At 39.8% G+C, this 19,748-nt stretch overlaps 1 pseudogene; it reads right to left on the bottom strand.

Moving 5' to 3' along the window:
* Nucleotides 1-2,470: 2,470 nt before the first annotated feature.
* Nucleotides 2,471-19,748, bottom strand: part of LOC148342449 (uncharacterized) — a 33,910-nt pseudogene continuing 16,632 nt past the window's right edge.

Raw genomic sequence — 19,748 nt, 5'->3', positions numbered from 1 at the left:
CATCTTCGCTATCACTTGCTGCACGTCCTGCACGTCCTACTTGGGCTCGAGCAATCAACTCTGCACCAAGGAGCAAATTGAGGATCATCAAGGATCTTCTGGGGTTTCTTCCCCAGACACTGGCAGTCACGCTTATACTGAAGCCATGAGTTGGTGATTGCCAGGTCAAAAAAGTGAAAAACTGCACGCACTGTCACTTGTCTAGTTTTCCAACCATTTTATGACAGCAAGTTCAGGTGTGCGTCGTCTCACCACCATCTCTGATGACCCTCTTTCTTTCCATTTGAAGAGCTTATCACCTATGATCTTGCAGTTGTTTGGAACCCTGTTATTCATGAGGGTTCCAGTTGCTGTCAGTCCTTTTGTCATCAGGGTGTCAAGGAGGCTGATTGTCAGAAAGTACCAGTCAAAGAACAGGTGTGTACCTTGGGGATCAGACTCTGTCAATTGAAGAACAGTTTGTTCCCTGAAGCCCGACCCTCCTGTAGCTGTGAAAGTTGTCTTGCCTTGGTAGACCACAAAATCCAAAACTAGACCAGTTGGTGCAGCCGCCAAGACAAATGCCTTCGGTCCAGTTGTGTTTGGTTTGCCCGGTACATACTGGTGCACTGGTTATCGACCAGTCAAAGGAACTATTTGCTCGTCAATGCGCAATTTTCCTGTTCTTGGCAGACTCAGACATCCTTGCCTTATTTGCTCAAGAGGGACCTGATTCTCCACAAGAGATCACTTGTTTTTTCTTCATCTAAAACATCAAAGTCGTTGACGAGCTTGATGGAGTTTCTCGATTTGTAAAACCGATTTCTGGTCATGGTTTCCGCCACAATTTTCACTCTCGTACTTGAAGCGCAATACATTTGAATGTTTGGCTATCCTAGACTGCCCATGTCAATAGAATTTCCCAAAAATCTGCAGTAAAATTTCCTCTGCTTCTGGGAATGACCCTTTCTTGTCATTTGGAAAAAAAGAGCAAAATGGATGAAATAACTTCAAACGTCCACTACAAAGGACATGTTTTAAACACTTGAATACTAGGCTCAAATAGACTTAAAATAACTCAAACAACACTTTAACATGTTCATAAGAGTCTTTTAAATAAAATGCCAACAGCATTTCAAGGCAAAATGTCTTTGATAAAAAGTATTAAACACTTACTTTTCCTCTTTCCATAAAAAGTGCTTGCACTGAGGGAAGCCATTTTCATCTACGGTGATGTCAAGGTAACAAACCACCCACCCCTACAAATCTGGTATCATTGGAAAGCTCTGAATGTCCTCTATAGAGCACAAAAAGAGTTAATGCAATTGGATGCACTGGGTGGGAGATATTTAGGTTTAAAAATGTCCTCTACAGAGGACAAATTTGAACTACTGGTCGTCAGGAGGATATTTCAATTTATATTTAAGCTTGCTTATGTAATAATACAATATTTATTCAATTATTTTAGTATGTAAAATTCTCAACAATTTAAACCTTTTTATTTCACACTTGAATATTTCTTAACATATTTGTTCTTTTGAATTTGGATGCAATTTAAATTATTACATCCATCCAGCCATTTTCTGCCGCTAATCCGGGGTCGGGTTATTGAATTAATTTTTTAAGTATTTTTTATCATTCAATATTTATTTCAAGATCAGGACTCTTCTAAATGAGTTCAATATTTATAAAATGTTTCTATATTTATTATTAATTGAATTAAGTCTGTATGTGGTTTCCAATTTTAAATTTTAATATTTTCCTATTTCAATATATAAATAATGCAATGTATAAAAAATATAATACAGCATGAAAAAAAATATTTGGTATATTTGACAAAATTATAGTTTTTCCAAAGTGAGATTTTGCTTAGCAACAAACGCCAAACCCTTGATAGAGCTCAACCTAGAAAGTGTATTTAGCAAGTCAGAAATTTATTCAGAAAGCGTAATATTAAATGTATGTGAGGGGATATTTGAAGAGTTTGAGTTTTGTTCAATGGACCATCCATATACGAACCAGCCAAACACAGCGAGAAAACCAGCGCTGACTCCAGTCGCCATCAAGTTGCCAACTCCTGACATACCAAAACCTTTGAGAGAAACTGAGACGATTTGCGTTTCTCGGTCTGGTTCTTTTTATCGTTCAACTTCTAGTTCTGTTTTTCACCTTTTCACGGCATAATGAAGGCCAGTTGAGCAAGTTGGACAAGTGATTTTATTGATGATTGTGGAAGGCAACGATTTCATAAGCACTGTTTCTTCTCACACCTTTTCCATTAAATACGATAAAAAAGACAACTGAAAAGCATAATGTTAACAAATGTTATTCCAGGCAAAGGCAATTTATTTTCTTTACATGTTTGATGTAAACACCAAAACAAATCATCATCACTCAGACACATTGCTTCTTCTGGCACGGATCACATTGGTTTAATGTCAATAAAAAAGCTTTGTAAAATTCAATATACCATATTTTATTCAAAATCAAAATTTACATCTTACCACAAAGAGTCAGTTCCTTCAGTTTTTTGTTTTCTTTTTTTAAGCTTCAAGGATCGCTGCTTTTCTCACCAGCACAATTGTGACTCTCTGCATTCTGTTTAGTGGAGAATTTTTTAGCACAAACGCTGCAACTGAATGGCTTTTCTCCATTGTGTGTTCTTGTGTGGCGTCGTAATTGCAAGTTATGATAGAAACTCTTTCCACAAACTGAGCAGGAAAAAGGTTTTTCTCCACTGTGTGTTCTTGTGTGGATTGTCAAATGCGACTTTTGAGAGAAACGCTTGCCACAAACTGAGCAGGAAAAAGGTTTTTCACCACTGTGTGCTGTTGTGTGTTTTGTGAAACTTGCCTTATGAAAGAAACTCTTGCCACAAACTGAGCAGGAAAAAGGTTTTTCACCACTGTGTGTTCTTGTGTGGATGTGTAAATTTGACTTTGTTGAGAAGTATCTTCCACAAACTGAGCAGGAAAAGGGTTTTTCTCCAGTGTGTGTTCTTGTGTGGCGTCGTAATTGCGAGTTATGATAGAAACTCTTTCCACAAACTGAGCAGGAAAAAGGTTTTTCTCCACTGTGTGTTCTTGTGTGGATTGTTAAATTTGACTTTTGAGAGAAACTCTTTCCACAAACTGAGCAGGAAAAAGGTTTTTCTCCACTGTGTGTTCTTGTGTGGATTGTTAAATTTGACTTTTGAGAGAAACTCTTGCCACAAACTGAGCAGGAAAAAGGTTTTTCTCCACTGTGTGTTCTTGTGTGTTCTGTTAAACTCTGCTTATGAGAGAAGCATTTTCCACAAATTGAGCAGGAAAAAGGTTTTTCTCCACTGTGTGTTCTTGTGTGTTCTGTTAAACTCTGCTTATGAGAGAAGCATTTTCCACAAATTGAGCAGGAAAAAGGTTTTTCTCCACTGTGTGTTCTTGTGTGGTTGGTTAAATGCGACTTTTGAGAGAAGCTTTTGCCACAAACTGAGCAAGAAAAAGGGTTTTCTCCACTGTGCATTCTTGTGTGGATTGTTAAATAAAACCTTCGAGAGAAGCTTTTGCCACAAACCGAGCAAGAAAATGTTTTTTCTCCACTGTGTGTTTTTGTGTGCGGTTTTAAAGACAACTTTGAAGTTAATGAGTCAGTGTGACATGCCCTTTCACCTTTGGCTTGCCCATCATCATCATCATCAGGAGAGCGTGATAATGTGTCCTCATTATGTACTTGTGATGGCCCCCAGTGGTCTTCGTCATCTTCTGTTGTCACGTGATGACTTGAGCTGCTGCTTGGAGGCTCCGCCCCTCTGTTGTTCTCACTCTCATCCTTGTTTGCATCTTCAGTCTTTATAGGGACAAGGTTCACTGGTGACTTGTTAATCTCCTCCTCCTCCTTTTTGATGTGAGTCAAGTCTGGCTCCTCTTTCACAGAACGGAGATCGTATTCACAGACGTCTGCAGGACACAAAAAGACAAATTTGGTTTGGTCAAGTCAAAGCTCATGCGGCGACTTTGTCTTATATTGTTTCTACCGTGCTACCTTGACTTGTGCCTGCCGCATACGGAGCAATGTGTGCAACCCCAACTTGGACCGGACCATGGGGGCATTTCACAAAATTACGTCCAACCATGTAAACCTCCCTTTAGCAGCACAACAACAGTGATAAACGAGCAATTAAAAAGGAAGCACGTTGCGGCTAATGCCGATTACATTCCTGACATAGTCACAGACGTTTCTGGAAGCTAAGCGAAGTTAGCACACACAAGCTATTGTGTGCGTCTGATGGAACACCTGTTGTGGGACCCGAACATATTGATGGGGCCACTGGGGGCCATCGCAACATAATGTCATTGATAAAATAGGAATCCTTCAAGTGAAATATGTTTACAAGTATTTCTTTTTGCATTTAGAGATAGTTTCATCGTGGTTATCGTATTTTCGCGACCATCAGGCGCACTTTAAAGTCTTAAATCTTCCCCAAAACAAATGATGCGCCTTGGAATGCGACTCGCCTATTATATGGACTATGGATCCCCTGCTTGAAAATGGCAGTCTGTTCGGCACGAAAGCGGAAGAACAGGACACACCCCGCTGTGATATGATTGGCTGCTGGCCGTGTGGGGCACTGTCATCAACTCACCGACAGATGTCACCATTTGCGATGCAAATCATTGTCATATTCTTCTAAACATCGGAAAAACTTAAGATTTAAACCGTATGCAAATGAACAAACATTTTAGTTCCCAAACATAAACTTGACAGATGAATTAAACTTAACTTTTGTTGCTGGTTTTGTTGAAACATCTGCCACCATGTTGTCGGTTGGACAGTATTCCAAATGTCATGCCATGTCATTATCCACACCGCTTATCCTGTACTGGGTCGCGGGAGGGTGCTGGAGCTGACGTGATAAAGTGTTTCTTCATGTCAACATATTTGCACCTTTGCCTTTTTACAGGCTTTTTCGCCAGTGCTATGGTGCCTTGATTGTCCTCAAAAACAATTAGTCGCTCTTTATTTTTTGCATGAGATATTTTTTTATCTCCCAAGGGGATATTTCACGTGGATTGAGCTCTTAAGTAACTAAAAAAGTAAAAGAAAAAAATAATTAAGGTTCTTTAAGAATATGAATATGCAAGAAATAAATCTCTCAGCTCAACATTTCACATTGTCGTTTGTCAAATGTTGATAAATTGTATTTTTCATTCGGGATTTGTCTGTTGTTTTTCATTTATTTGCACGTCACTATTTAAGTATTTTTTTCTTTTACTATTCTTTACCTCTATCAGTATTTAATTCGATTTTCATGGAATTATTTAAGCTTGCTTATGTAATACTACAATATTTATTCAATTTATTTAATACATAAAAATTGTTTAAATATTTTTTAATTATTTTTATTTAAATCTTGAATATTTGTCAACATATTTGTTCATTTAAATATGAGTGCAATTATTTTATTTATTTATTGCAATAATTAATACTTAAAATTTCATTCATTATTTTTTATCTTTCAAAATTCGTTCAATATTTATTAAATGTTTCTATATTTATTATGAATTTAATTAACTCAGTATGTGGTTGTGAATTTTAAATTGAAATATGTCACTGTTTTATTATGTAAATGTTAGAGTGTTAAAAAATATTTCTGTATTTATTTAGGTACTTAAATATTTAATTATTCGTTTCAGTATTCATTAAATTACGGTGATTCACTTTTGCAATTCAGACGCGCAGCAACAAACTGCGTAATGCGGATCCTCTCCTCCGTCGTGACAGAAAAAAAGAAGCGGGAAGATTTACGAAAGCAGGAACGGACCGTGTAACAGCAGAGCGATAAATACACTGTGTTCAGGAGGCGCACACGATATTTGTGCCTTTCTTCATTTTTACTTTGTTTATTAATGTACATTGTTTGCATTGGCCTCAAGGACTCATTCGGTGTGTATGTATTTGTAGTTTTCACTGTGTCACGTGATTTCCTAACGCCATCAAAGGAAGAGAAATAAAAAAAGAAAATCTGGACATCAGTCTGAATCGTGGCCTTTTCGCTGGACCGGTGTAGCTACACTCTTGACATTCCAAAATCTTTGAGAGAAACTGAGACTACTTGCATTTATCTTTCTTGTTCTATTTAAAGTTCAACTTCAAGTTCCGTTTTTCACCTTTTCACAGCGTAATGAAGGCCAGTTGAGCAAGTGGAACAAGTGATTTTATTGATGATTGTGGAAGGCACCGATTTCATAAGCACCGTTTCTTCTCACACCTTTTCCATTAGGTACGATTAAAAATACAACTGAAAAGCATAATGTTAACAAATGTTGTTCCAGGCAAAGGCAATTAATTTTATTTATGTTTGATATAAAACCACTGATGGTGTAGTGGTACACTTGCCCGAGTTGTGTGCAGGCAGCGTGGGTTCAGTTCTCACTCAGTGACGGTGTCTATGTCTGCCCTGAGATTGGCTGGTGACCAGTTCAGGGTGTAGTGCGCCTTTCGCCCGGAGTCAGCTGAGATAGGCTCCCGGCACCCTCCCGCGACCCTGTACCGGATAAGCGGTGTGGATAATGACATGACATGTTTGATATAAAAACAAAAAAAATCATCATCACTCAGACACAATGGTTCTTCTGGCAATGATCACATTGGCTTAGTGTCAATAAAAAAGCTGTGCAAATTTCTATTTATCATATTTTATTCAAAATCACATCTTACCACAAAGAGTCGGTTCCTTCAGTTTTTTTGTCCTTTTTTTAAGCTTCAGATCCCTGCAATTCTCACCAGCACAATCGTGTTTCCCAGCACTCCGTTGAGTGGCGAATTTTTTAGCACAAACGCTGCAACTGAATGTCTTGTCTCCACTGTGCGTTCTTGTGTGGATTCGTAAATTTGACTTTACAGAGAAAGATTTACTGCAAACTGAACAGGAAAAAGGTTTTTCTCCATTGTGTGTTCTTGTGTGGCTTGTTAACGTTGAGTTTTGAGAGAAGCTTTTACCACAAACTGAGCAGGAAAAAGGTTTTTCTCCAGTGTGCTTTCTTGTGTGGCTTGTCAAACATGACATATCAGAGAAGCTTTTGCCACAAACTGAGCATGAAAAAGGTTTTTCACCACAGTGTGTTTTTGTGTGAATTTGTAAATTAGCCTTTCTAGAGAAGTATCTTCCACAAACCAAGCAGGAAAAAGGTTTTTCTCCACTGTGTGTTCTTGTGTGGTTTGTTAAATGCGACTTTTGAGAGAAGCTTTTACCACAAACTGAGCAAGAAAAGGGTTTTCTCCAGTGTGTTTTCTTGTGTGGATTCGTAAATGTGACTTTCCAGAGAAGCTTTTACCACAAACCAAGCAGGAAAAAGGTTTTTCTCCACTGTGTGTTCTTGTGTGGTTTGTTAAATGCGACTTTTGAGAGAAACTCTTGCCACAAACTGAGCAAGAAAAAGGTTTTTCTCCAGTGTGTGTTCTTGTGTGCGTTTTTAAACTTGACTTTTGAGAGAAACTCTTGCCACAAACTGAGCAGGAAAATGTTTTTTCTCCACTGTGTGTTTTTTTGTGCAGTTTTAAAGACAACTTTGAAGATGAGTCAGTGTGACATGCCCTTTCACCTTTAGTTTGCTCATTGTCATCATCATCGTCACGAGCTCCTGATAATGTGTCCTTATTTTGTGCTTGTGATGGCCCCCAGTGGTCTTCGTCACCTTCTGTTGTCACGTGATGACTTGAGTTGCTGCTTGTAGGCTCCGCCCCTCTGTTGTCCTCACTCTCATCCTTGTTTTCATCTTCAGTCTTTATAGGGACAACGTTCACTGGAGACTTGTTGATCTCCTCCTCCTCCTCCTCCTTTTTGATGCGAGTCCAGTCTGGCTCTTCTTTCACAGAAAAGAGATCATTTTGTCTGATGTCTGCAGGACACAAAAAGACAAACACAAATTTGGTTTGGTCAAGTCAAACCTCATGCGGCGACTTTGTCTTCTATTGTTTCTACCGTGCTACCTTGACTTATGCCTGCCGCACACGGAGGAATGCGTGCGACCCCAACTTGGACCGGACCATGGGGGCATTTCACAAAATTAAGTTCGACGATGTAAACCTCCCTTTCCTAGCAGCACAGCTGTGATAAACGAGCATTTAAAAAGGAAGCACGCCTCTGTTGTCCTCACTCTCATCCTTGTTTTCATCTTCAGTCTTTGTAGGAACAACGTTCACTGGTGACTTGTTGATCTCCTCCTCCTCCTCCTCCTTTTTGATGTGAGTCAAGTCTGGCTCCTCTTTCACAGAACGGAGATCGTTTTCACAGACGTCTGCAGGACACAAAAAGACAAATTTGGTTTGGTCAAGTCAAAGTTCAGGCGGCGACTTTGTCTTATATTGTTTCTACCGTGGTACCTTGACTTGTGCCTGTCGCACACGGAGCAATGCGTGCGACCCCAACTTGGACCGGACCATGGGGGCATTTCACAAAATTACGTCCTACGATGTAAACCTCCTTTTAGCAGCACAACTGTGATAAACGAGCATTTAAAAAGGAAGCACGTTGCGGCTGATGCCCGATTTCATTCCTGACATAGTCACAGACGTTTCTGGAAGCTAGCTGAAGTTAGCACACACAGGCTATTGTGTGCGTCTGATGGAACACCTGTTGTGGGACCCAAACTTATTGATGGGGACCACTGGGGGCCATCGCAACATAATGTCATTGATAGAATAGGAATCCTTCAAGTGAAATATCTTTACAAGTATTTCTTTTTGCAGTTAGAGATAGTTTCATCGTGGGTACTTTTTGCTTTCATGATAATCTGGATACCTAAAAAAATTAAAGGGGCCCTGGCATCAGAATCGCTATTTATTGCATGATTTACATTTAGCCTGCTAGTACATTCCAACATTCCCCTTTTCATTTTTTATAAAATTTCTGTTTTTAAATAAATTTTAAAACAACATTATGTTTGAACAGTCAAAATCCCTACACATCAGCATTAAGCAACAACACTTTCACTCTGACTTTCATGTTGACATATTTGAATAATGACTGTATATTTTAAAGTTATCCAATATGTATTAAAATTAGACTAAGATACGCCATAATATTATAAGAGTTCCCTGAATTATTTTGTAACTGCAACGATGCTTAACAGCCAAAGGGTGTCAGTAATGAGTAACAAAGTAACACAACATTGTCATTTGCATCAATTACCAGGAACTACGAGTTGTGGGGGAGATGCAAACCATCTGGGACACAGGAACTTTATGACCAGGAACTAAATGTTCCTGGCCTTGTTGGTAGAAAAGGGGGTTGTGACGTTCTCCATTTTTCAGCCCATAGCAAGCCAAAGATGCAGATGCATTCCTTGCAGCATGCGCTTGTTCACTGATGAGATCCGTGCAACCCTGGATGGATGCATTCAAAGTATTTTAAATGTTTGGATGGGGTGAAACTACGCACACGTGCACGAAACAGTGCAGGGCCACCCGAGGTTCATTGACTCTCACCCGACGAAGCCAGTACAAAGTTAATAAATAAATAAGACCATTACGTGCTTGATTTTTTTTAAAAACTTAATATTTTGTGTTTTATCCACTAAAATTGATCAACCACCATTGATGTTTTCGCCCCAGTGTGCACATTTTTTAGAGTCAGGCAGAATTCCTTCCGGAAGGAATTGCTTGAACAAGATATAAATACCAGAAAATGTAAAATGTTAAATAATCAGTTCAAATTTTATAAAAAAAAAAAAACAAACATGGCGTTCACCCCCCACTATTGGTTATTCTTTGGCATATATTTTCTGCACTGATTTCATTTGGCAAAAACAAATGTTCAGCTGACCTGCAAGTAAAAGGCAATATTTAAAAATAAAGCGGCAATAACCTTGGACGCATTTCCCCAAACAACTTAATGTTGTGATGCATATTTTTAACGATAGAAAGTCGTTCGTGACAAAGCAAATGAGAGTAAAACGTGTACAAACCTGCTTTGAGTGGCACAACACGAGGCTGCTTGCAAACTTCGTCCAGCAGTTGAAGATGTTGCTCGTTCTCTTCTTTTATTCCACAAAGTTCCTCTTTGTACTTGGGTGTCGTTCTTTCACACATTTTCAAATGATAATTCCCAAAAATCCGCACTTGATCTCTGCTTGGCGATGAGTCACGTGCCTCTTTTTGTTAGCGGCTAGCTAGCTAACAAGCTAAGCTAACTAAGCCGAAAAGCATCAACGCGCGAAGATGAGGTTATCGGGACACAAAGACTTAATGAATTATGTCGTAGTCCTTTAGAGTAGCACTGGACATCCTATGAGAAAATTACAGTCAATACCACACTAAATCAGAAGAATTTAGCGGTGGGTGTTTTTATTCCGGTGTGGACGGATCGGTGGATGTGGTCGAGGTCCTTCGGAAGCTGCGCGCTTGCTTATGACGTCATGCTATAAGCGCGTATTTTCCAAATATATTTCTTTGCCTCAGTGGGTTTTTTTACACCTGGCTGTTCTATTTTAATATATATTTTATATAATATTTTAATTCGGTTGATAAAAAAAATTAACAAAATATCTAAATTAACGCCACAGTAGCGCGTCATTGCTCGCGTCACTTCCGCCTATACCCCGAAAAGCCGCTGCTGGAACAGCAGTGGGACGTTTACGTTTCTCCGACCGAACTTGCAACAATGCTGTGGTTCACTCGGCCTGTAAGATTGTATGAATATAATGTCGGCATATACTCGCATTGCCTCTCAATTATTTCACGCCCGCCCCTACCAAGAAGAAAGAGATTCGCGCCCCCCCACCACCGGTTGTTTTTCTGTCTTTGTAGATTGATATTAGATTGTCAATAAAATATCCCTTAACTAACCTAAATTGATAAGAAATATAATTTTGAGAACTATTATAGTGAGGATCTCGAAACTCAGTACTCTGTTGGGCAAATATTGATGAGATGACAAATATTTGACAAATAAAGACTCAACAACTGATTAAAGTTCCGATATTTAGTTTCTTCCATTTCTGGAGTTCAGGAAATAGTACAAAGACAGATATCTGGGCAGCTTTTTCTTAATCTCACGAGAAAACTGCACTCGGGCGAGCACAGTCGAAAAACGCGCCCCATCTTTCAGCCCAGCTTCAGTTTTTATAGGAGTTTTTTATGTCAAGGGTAATGTAGGTTGAATCGGTTGTCCTCGCTCCCTCCCACGGCACGGGTCCACGTCCAAGGGAAGGTCCTCCCCAGGTTAGTCATTGTCTGGATAGTTGATTCCCGTCTGGTCCCCAAGACTGGCACGCCAAGGCTGGCCTTCTCCGGCGGGCAGTCTCTCCGTCTCTCCAGCTGCCATTGCTCTGGAATCTTGTCGGTGTGCATGTGTGCGTGTGTATGTGCACGTGTATATGCAGGTATACGTGTATGTGCAGGTGTAAGGGTGTGTCTGTGTGTATGCATGCGTATGTGCATGTGCTCTGATCTCCAATTGTTCCGTCTTTCTGAATGTGTTTTTTTATAGCGTCTGTGTGAGTCCTCCAGTGCCCAATTTGGTATGTTTGCATCTCTACAGCCAATGTGGAGAATGTGCTTCGTCGTATTTGACCATGAAGTGCTGTGAATGTGAATGCAAGTCATGGAAATGCTATGTGTGCAAATTTGTTTTCACTACCCAAAATTTCAATAAAGTTCACACATTTAAACTAAGTACTATAAATTTAGCATATGAGAAAAATATAATAAATCAGAAAACATCAGGACTACAATCTGTCACGATCCGTCTGTTGCGTCCCCAGCGAGTGGGCGTGGCCCGGCGGCTCCGCTCCGGGAAGCGGCCACGAGCGGGGCGCGCTTCCGATCACCACAGCTGCGCGTCATTAAGACGCTAATGACTGAACTATTTAAGCAGCCGACGCGGACATACCCGCGTCGGATTATTGTTCCACATTGCTCATGCTATTGCTCATGCTCTCGTTCACAGATTGTTCTGCTCGCGATTTGCTCTTGTTCTGTTGTTTGCGTTTTCATGTTTTTGAATTTCACCAGCTACTTTTCGGCTCGCTTTCAGTTTATCGTTCTCAATTGGATTTTGTCTTCACCCTTTCGTGGTAAGCATTGTTTTTCGGTTTCTTGCGTTGCAAGCGTTTTCTGTTGATTCCTTATCTTTTCCTGGAGTGACTCGGTCTCCCAGCGTTTTGTGTTTCGCCTCTCCGGCGGCTGTACTCATAGAACCCTTGCGGTTACTAAATTTATAGATACTGCTTCATAGTGATTGTGTATTGCTTGACGGCTTCCCAATAAACATCCTGTCAATCAATTCCTCCTGAGTCTGCGATTAAGGATCCACCTTCCACCGCTTTCCAGCCTCGGCTGGGAAGCGGTCCTGACACAATCACAGTTATTCTTGTGACCCGTGCTTCTACTTTCATCTGATAAATGCTTTTTGTTTCATCAATGTTTAACATATTGCGTAAATATGAACCTCAATTAAATAATTGACCTTCTGTCCTGTAAGTGTTTAAAATCATGCCAGCAATCATAATACAATCCTTCATTTACCATTGCAGTCGTCTTATCATTGCAGTTGTCAGGGTCGCCGGTCGGCGAGGAGGAGGTGGACCCAGAATGCGAGGAAGCTGGAGAAGGTGTAACTTAAGCAATTTATTAGGGGACCAAAATAATGACAGACAACGGGGCAGGGTGCAAAATAAGAAAGGCGAACTTAACGTGGCTAAGGAGCAAGGGCGGTGGCGAGAGCGGTGGCGAGAGCGGTGGCGCAGACAAGAGCATGAACGAGATCAGAGAGCGGTCGTGACAGTCCGTAACGGAGCAATGCACCGCCAATGAGTTGTCGGAGTGAGGTGTTCATATAGTCCAGTAATTAGGGGAGCAGATGGGCATCAGGTGTGTGAGGGTAACGGGGAACAGGTGCGTGGCTGGTGGGGAACGAGTGCTGGAGGGAACGCCCCACTCAGCTGACTAAATAAACAGAATGAGCACTTGGCAGGAAGGTGAAGAAAATAAGAACAAAAACACTGACATGACCGACACGGGTTATGACAGCAGTATTTTTTATCATTGCAGCATTTTATTAATTTTCCCTCTGTACCATAGACAGACATTCGGAGTGTTTCCTTACACTTGTAAATGTTGTGGGATGTAAGTGTGTATATACACATGGGGATTTGTGTATTTACGTATATACTGTGTATATTCGCATGTTTTTTATGAATGTCTGCTGCTGTTATACATTAACGTCTACATTGCACCACCGCAGTTAAACATTGAATACTAAATTATTCCAAAAAACACTTCAATGAATCTTGAAATTAATAGTGAATTATTGTAGTTTAATAAATACTGAAACGAATAATGAAATATTACAGTACTTTAAATAAATACCGAAATCATTTTCAAACACAATAACAGTTAAGTAATAAAAGAGTGACATATTTTAATTTAAAATTCGCAATCACATCACAACCTGGTGAAAAACCCTGTAAAAAGGCAAATATGTTGACATAAAGTATCACTTTATCATGTCAACTGTTAATAATAGGGAAATACATATGGAATACTATTGTAGTGTATTTTTACAAGGTCTGACATAGACAACTTATTTTATGGCCATGACAACTGTTGCTTTGAACTCCCTCAGGGCTTCCTGACTCCCCCTTTGACACGTAGATTGCCGCCCTGAGAGGCACGAGACTAACTTTATCTACGGGGGGTCAGGAAGCAGAACAGGGGTTATCTGCGTACCAAGGAGGGGGTTTACAAAAGAGGGGTCTGGCGCCGGGAAGTCGCACCTTCGCGGAGTCTGTGCCCCGCAGCCATGGGGGCAGTTTGAGGAGTCAGCTAAGAGACAGCTGGATAAAATGCATATGCAATAAGGGAAAATTAGATATTCATGTCCTTTGTTTGCCTTCCCTATAAGAAGGGAAGGCGCGAGAAGGGGACACCTTTTTTCTTTTGGGAACTTCTGACATCAGCTGAGATCAATAAAATCTTCTTCCAACCACCGGTGTGTGTCAGAAGTTTTTTCCATCACCAAGCCAACCTTGCCTGGCGACCTGTCCGGAGGGGAGCTGAGCCAGACCCGCACATCAACAGCGGAAATTTACCTCATTTTTGGCGTCACGAACAGGATTCGTGCTCCAGCGAGGGCCTCCGGGTGCTGGGGTGCAGACGTTCAACAGCCGGCCGGCTGAACTAGAGGTGAGTTGCTTTTACTCACAATGGATGTTGGGCGCCTGTGTCTGAGCGGTCGGGGGTTCTGGGGCAGTTAAAGAGAGCTTGTGCGTGTGGGTCTGCTGGTTGGTTGGTCATGGAAAATGCTGTCCCTATGTCTTGGTTTTTGGAGTAGGAAAGGCCGTTGTAAGGATTAAGACATGAGAAAAGGTCAAAGTAACCGCACTATGCAAGAACATTAGAAAAAGTATAAAAAAACTGATGAAAGAAACTAAGTAAATGGAGCCTTAGTGAGGGGACACGGAGTAACCCACTATGCAATAACATTAGGAAAGTATAAAAAAAATGATGAAAGAAACTAAGTAAATGGAGCCTTAGTGAGGGGACACGAAGTAACCCACTATGCAATAACATTAGGAAAGTATAAAAAAATGATGAAATAAACTAAGTAAATGGAGCCTTAGTGAGGGGACACGGAGTAACCCACTATGCAATAACATTAGGAAAGTATAAAAAAAAATGATGAAATAAACTAAGTAAATGGAGCCTTAGTGAGGGGACACGGAGTAACCCACTATGCAATAACATTAGGAAAGTATAAAAAAAAATGATGAAATAAACTAAGTAAATGGAGCCTTAGTGAGGGGACACGGAGTAACCCACTATGCAATAACATTAGGAAAGTATAAAAAAAATGATGAAAGAAACTAAGTAAAGAGACTTGTGCGGGAGTGGTCAAAGAGATGAGAAACAAGAAGTGGAAAGCTCCGAGACTGCTGTTGAAAAGCTAAGAAGCGAACTATGGATTATATAGTCGTGAAAGGCTTAGTTTGAGTACAGACCCTGGCCAGGGTGTAAATTTTTGCAGGAAATTATGAGCGGAAAAGACCACTAATGAGATAAGAAGAGAAGATATGAAATAGAAGAGATGATGAGATGAGAAGTTCGGACAGTTTGGCATGAGAGAAATCCGAACAGAAGTAGAGACGCGCGCTATCACGTATCGTTTGGGCAAGCGAGGCATGGAGCGCATTTGAGGCACGAGACGCACTTCAGTGTTGACGGCGCGGAGCCAGGAGCTGTCGTTGTGTTCGGTATGTTACGGAGGTTCCTTGTCAAGCCGGTTCGATTCCGCTGTTTGAGACATATGCGCTCTGGTCAAGGCCACGCAAAATCAAGAACCTGGCTGCGGTCCACGTTTGGCATAGGATGTACGCAGGGGTTTATGAAGTGATATGGGTACGTGGAAATTAGGCCAAATTAGGGGGTTTAATAATGGTATACCAGTATATGAATGATATGTGCACACAATAGAAATGTTTGAAAGTCTGCAGAAGTAATGATAATGATAGACAAGCGCTTTGAAAATCAATAGAGACGTACCGAGAATAATATTAACTATAATGTGATTGTATTAATATAAGGATGAAGAAAATAAGGATGGCAAAAATGACTGAATATAGGAAAATCCAAAACGCGCACACGTCCTTGTGCTGCGCGTGCACGCGTGGCCGTTGGCCGCCAACCTTAGAGGGTTGTGTACATGAAATAGCTTCGAGAAAAATAGCCATCAAAACGAGAATTATCATAAGCCAAAATGAAATAGATTGAATTGTTGTCAGTTTATTGTTTGTGTCTGTTCTTTTCGTGAACATTGTCTTCTATGGAGTGGGCCCGTGTCTGTGTCTGTCTGCGTCTGTTTGTGTGTCAAAATGTGGGGAAAGAGTCATAAAATGGTTAAAGGGGTGCATAAAGAGATCGATAAGGAATGTTCTATCAAAAGTGTGCTTTTAAAAACAAAAAATTTGAAAGTTTAAGTGGTGTCAAACCTGAGGTGCGGGGGCAGAATTTGGTTCTCTAACTGAGAGGCAAGGTAGGTTGAGAAGGAAAAGCGTAAGTGAATTGGAACGAGTGGAAAGTTCAGGGGGTAGGAGCTGTTACCGTTGGCTTGAGATTGCCTGCTCGTAAATTGGCAGGGAGGAGTGGCCGGTAAACTGGAGCCTTTGGTAGGGGGGCGTAACCCCTGGTAACCCGGGGACAGCGTGATCGGCGTATGAACAGTGAGGCACCCCCCCTTCCCTTCTATTTCTGCTGTGAGCGTCTAGGATAGGCTTGCACACGAGGGCGGCCAAGGAGAGGACGAGTAATTAACATAATTAATGAATGAAGGGTTGAGAACTTGTTTTAAGGAAGTGTACGATTGGGAAAATGTATGACGTTTGAAGGATTGAGGAAGTGCAAAATGAAGGAATGAGGAAGTGCAAAATGAAGGATTGAGGAACTGTTTTAAGGAAGAACGAAAGAAAATTAATGCTTAATGAAGGGATTCAGTGAAATATTTTCTTGACAGACAGTGAGAACGGTCAGAAAAGGAATTTGGGGAAGTGAGTAAGTTACGTGTGGTGTCAAGAGATTTAATTGGTCGGGGGCAGGAAGATGTTTGATAAATATGGCCAGAACCATACAGCACTACAGAAATACTTGAGTATACAACATGGAATTCCATGAATTGGAAAATACAGTTACAAGTGGGCTAGCCATAACTAATGACTTTTAATAAATAGAATGTTATTTAACATTGTGTCTAAATATTTAACAGGCAGATCCAGAATCCTGCGTTCACCTCCTTTTTCCGACCCCAACAGAAGATGTCTTCTGCCTTTGCTTTGAGGTAGTGAACAACGAGGGGTTTCAAAGGGGGGATTTCAGCCTCCCCCACTGAGTTGGGTTCATAAAGCCTGGGTGCAAGAAGCAGAGTACAAATGGCCTGATTGGGAAACTCAGAATATGTAATGGAAATTGAGCGGTCTTCAATTCAGTCTGCCGGAGGATGGACCGTTAAATCACTCAATCCAACTATACGAACTCTAGTAAGAGGAAACTATTTAACTATTTGTATAGGGCAACTGATTTATAAAATACTTGTGAGTTACATCTTAGAAGAGTAGCAGTCATATGGAATTAAGTTAAAATAGAAGGAAAATATATACGTGGCGACAACTAACAGAGGGATTTAATGCAGCAGAGTTGGAAATTAGCCAGTGGTAAATGATAAATCACCAGATTTGATCAGATGATTAGGCGATACATTTCTATCAATACTTTCTCGGTTGACAGCGGCATGGGGAAAAAAAAAAAATAAAAAAAATTAAAAAAGAGTGAGGAAAATTTGACAGAAGGCAATATGTACAGGTGTGATTGTAAATCATGAGTGTGCTGTAACAAAGACTTAACAGCTCTTTGAAGTTAGATGCTCGTTCCCAAGTAGGGGGAGGAAGTCAGAGAGAGAGTTTGGTGATTGAAGAAGGTGTGACTTGAACAAATGAATAAGGATAAGAATTAGGTTCTGCTGTAAGGATGAATTGAAGAAATAAATATTTTATGTTTCATACTTCAGTTGATGATCTTTTTATTAAGTTATACCAGAAATTGGAATGAAATTCACAGATAGAAATGACACAGGTAAAAAGATGGTAATCTGATTAGAAGGGCTAGTATTTACATTAAAGCAGAGAAGAAATTAGAGGCCACAAATAATATTGATGGATACTTGTTCACTTTGAGGTAGAACGGGTTGAAGTAAATGAGTCATAAAGTTATAAAAATAGGAAATAAAATAAAATTGAGATGTTTAAGCTTAACAAATTATTGCAAAATCTGAGTTCCAAATTATGCAGAAATTACTGCTGTAAGATTAAGATAAAGATGGTCTTTTATTAGTCCCACAAACTGGAAATTGCAGAAACAAGTGCAACCATAGTTTTGTTCCATCCTCTGGTTTTGAGAGTACCACGTGCGGTTTCTGCATTGCTTTTGCAGATGAACATGAAGTTTTTGTCACCAGCGGGACATTTATAGTGTATGAATACATTGTTATCGTAACCACATCTGATTATAGAGGGATGTACAACATTAAACCCGGCTCTGTCATTATTATGTCAGGAGGATGGTACAAAACTAGATTGTTAGGAGTTAGTAGAAAAAAGTAACCAAAAGTAGAGGCATCAAAAAGATTCGCTTTCGGAAAACAGAGAAGTACTATTTGTAGATGGCTCATCTGTGAGAAATAAATAAAATAAATGAATAAAATACTGTAGTTGTAACGAATGACACTGAAAAAGAGCCAAGCAGTTAGCCCTCAAATTACTCAGCTCATGCAGCAAAATTAGTAACTTTAACAAAACCGTCTGAACTAAAGAGAGTAAATTGTGTTACTATTTACACATATAGTCATTTTAAAATGTGCGGCACATACATCGCGCACGGACAGTGTGTCCCTCAGGAATGCATTTGTAGACAAAATGGCTAAAGCGGCAGTCGCAGGCCAGACACATACGTTAGCACTAGATGATAACGCAAATTTTGATAACGACACATGATGAGGCGAGCAACAACAAATTCCCAAAGTTAGGAAAAGGCTTTGGAGGAAAGTGGCGTAACATTGCTACGTGATCTGTGTATGACCAAACAATAATCTTTACAAATGGGCTGCTATATTGAGTCATGGGACAATACATGTCTCCACAGGAGAAATGGTGAATCAGATATTACGTTATTATACGGCTTACGGCTTTAATGCTTATTCGAAACATTTTTGTAGGGCATGTTTAACGTGTGCGAAACAAAATGCACAAGGTAATCTGAGTCCACGCAGAGGACGCTTTCCTACACCACAATATCCATTTCAAATTATTTTTTGAACTAAACCAAAGTGGAAAATAAATAAATAAATAAAATAAATGTTTGGTCAGCAAAGATGTGAATTCGAAATGGTTAAAACTCTTTCTAACCAACAAATCCAGATGCATTGACAGTGGCAAAAGTACTTTGTAAGGATATCATTCCAGGATATGGTATTCCTGAAAAAAAAAAAAAAAAATAAATAAATAAATTTAACAGTGATAATGGTACCCATTTTGTTAACTAACTTGTGAAAGAGATAGGAATGATGTTTCACATTGATTTGAAGCATAATTGTGCTTACCACCCTCAATGCTCTGAAATTGGTGAAAAGAATGAACAAATAAATAAATAAAAATAAAAGGAAAAAAAAAGCAAAACAAAACAAACTGTTCATTTGAGGCATCATTAAAGGGGGGTATTGTAGGCTTCCCATAGTTAGCTAGACGGATTAATTCTTGAGGAAAAAAGCATTCGTAGATTGATTAGGAATGAACTATTTGCAGCTCGAACAGTGAATTTGAATGACCACAAACTTTTAGTCGGAGAAATCTTATAGGGGGTTACAAAACAGGAAGAAATTATATACATTTAACTACTGTAATTAAGATCATGTGACAACACCAAGGAATTACACACAGAAAACAATAAAATGAACTAGAAAAAGGGGAGGCATGAACGTAGTAAATTGACATTGAGGAAATACAAATAATTAAATAAACGAGTAAGTAAACAAGACAAAACAAAATAGAGTTTGACAACCTGCATGTGAGGTTCGAGATGACAACAAATGAGAAGATAAACACATGGATGTGGGAAGAAAAAAGAACAGTTGTAATCCAAGAGGTATTAAACAGAAGAACTTGAAGCTACAGCACAATTTAAGGTGTGAAGGTTTTTTAACAATTGAAGCAAACAAAAGGGGGGATTTGAACCATGTTCTAGGATTATAG

This window comes from Idiotropiscis lumnitzeri, chromosome 2 (assembly GCF_059441095.1).
Source record: "Idiotropiscis lumnitzeri isolate Australia: NSW breed Sydney's pygmy pipehorse chromosome 2, RoL_Ilum_1.0, whole genome shotgun sequence".
Taxonomy (NCBI): domain Eukaryota; kingdom Metazoa; phylum Chordata; class Actinopteri; order Syngnathiformes; family Syngnathidae; genus Idiotropiscis; species Idiotropiscis lumnitzeri.
Note: the sequence above shows the minus strand (reverse complement) of the source record. Positions and strands in the feature narration are given on the sequence as shown.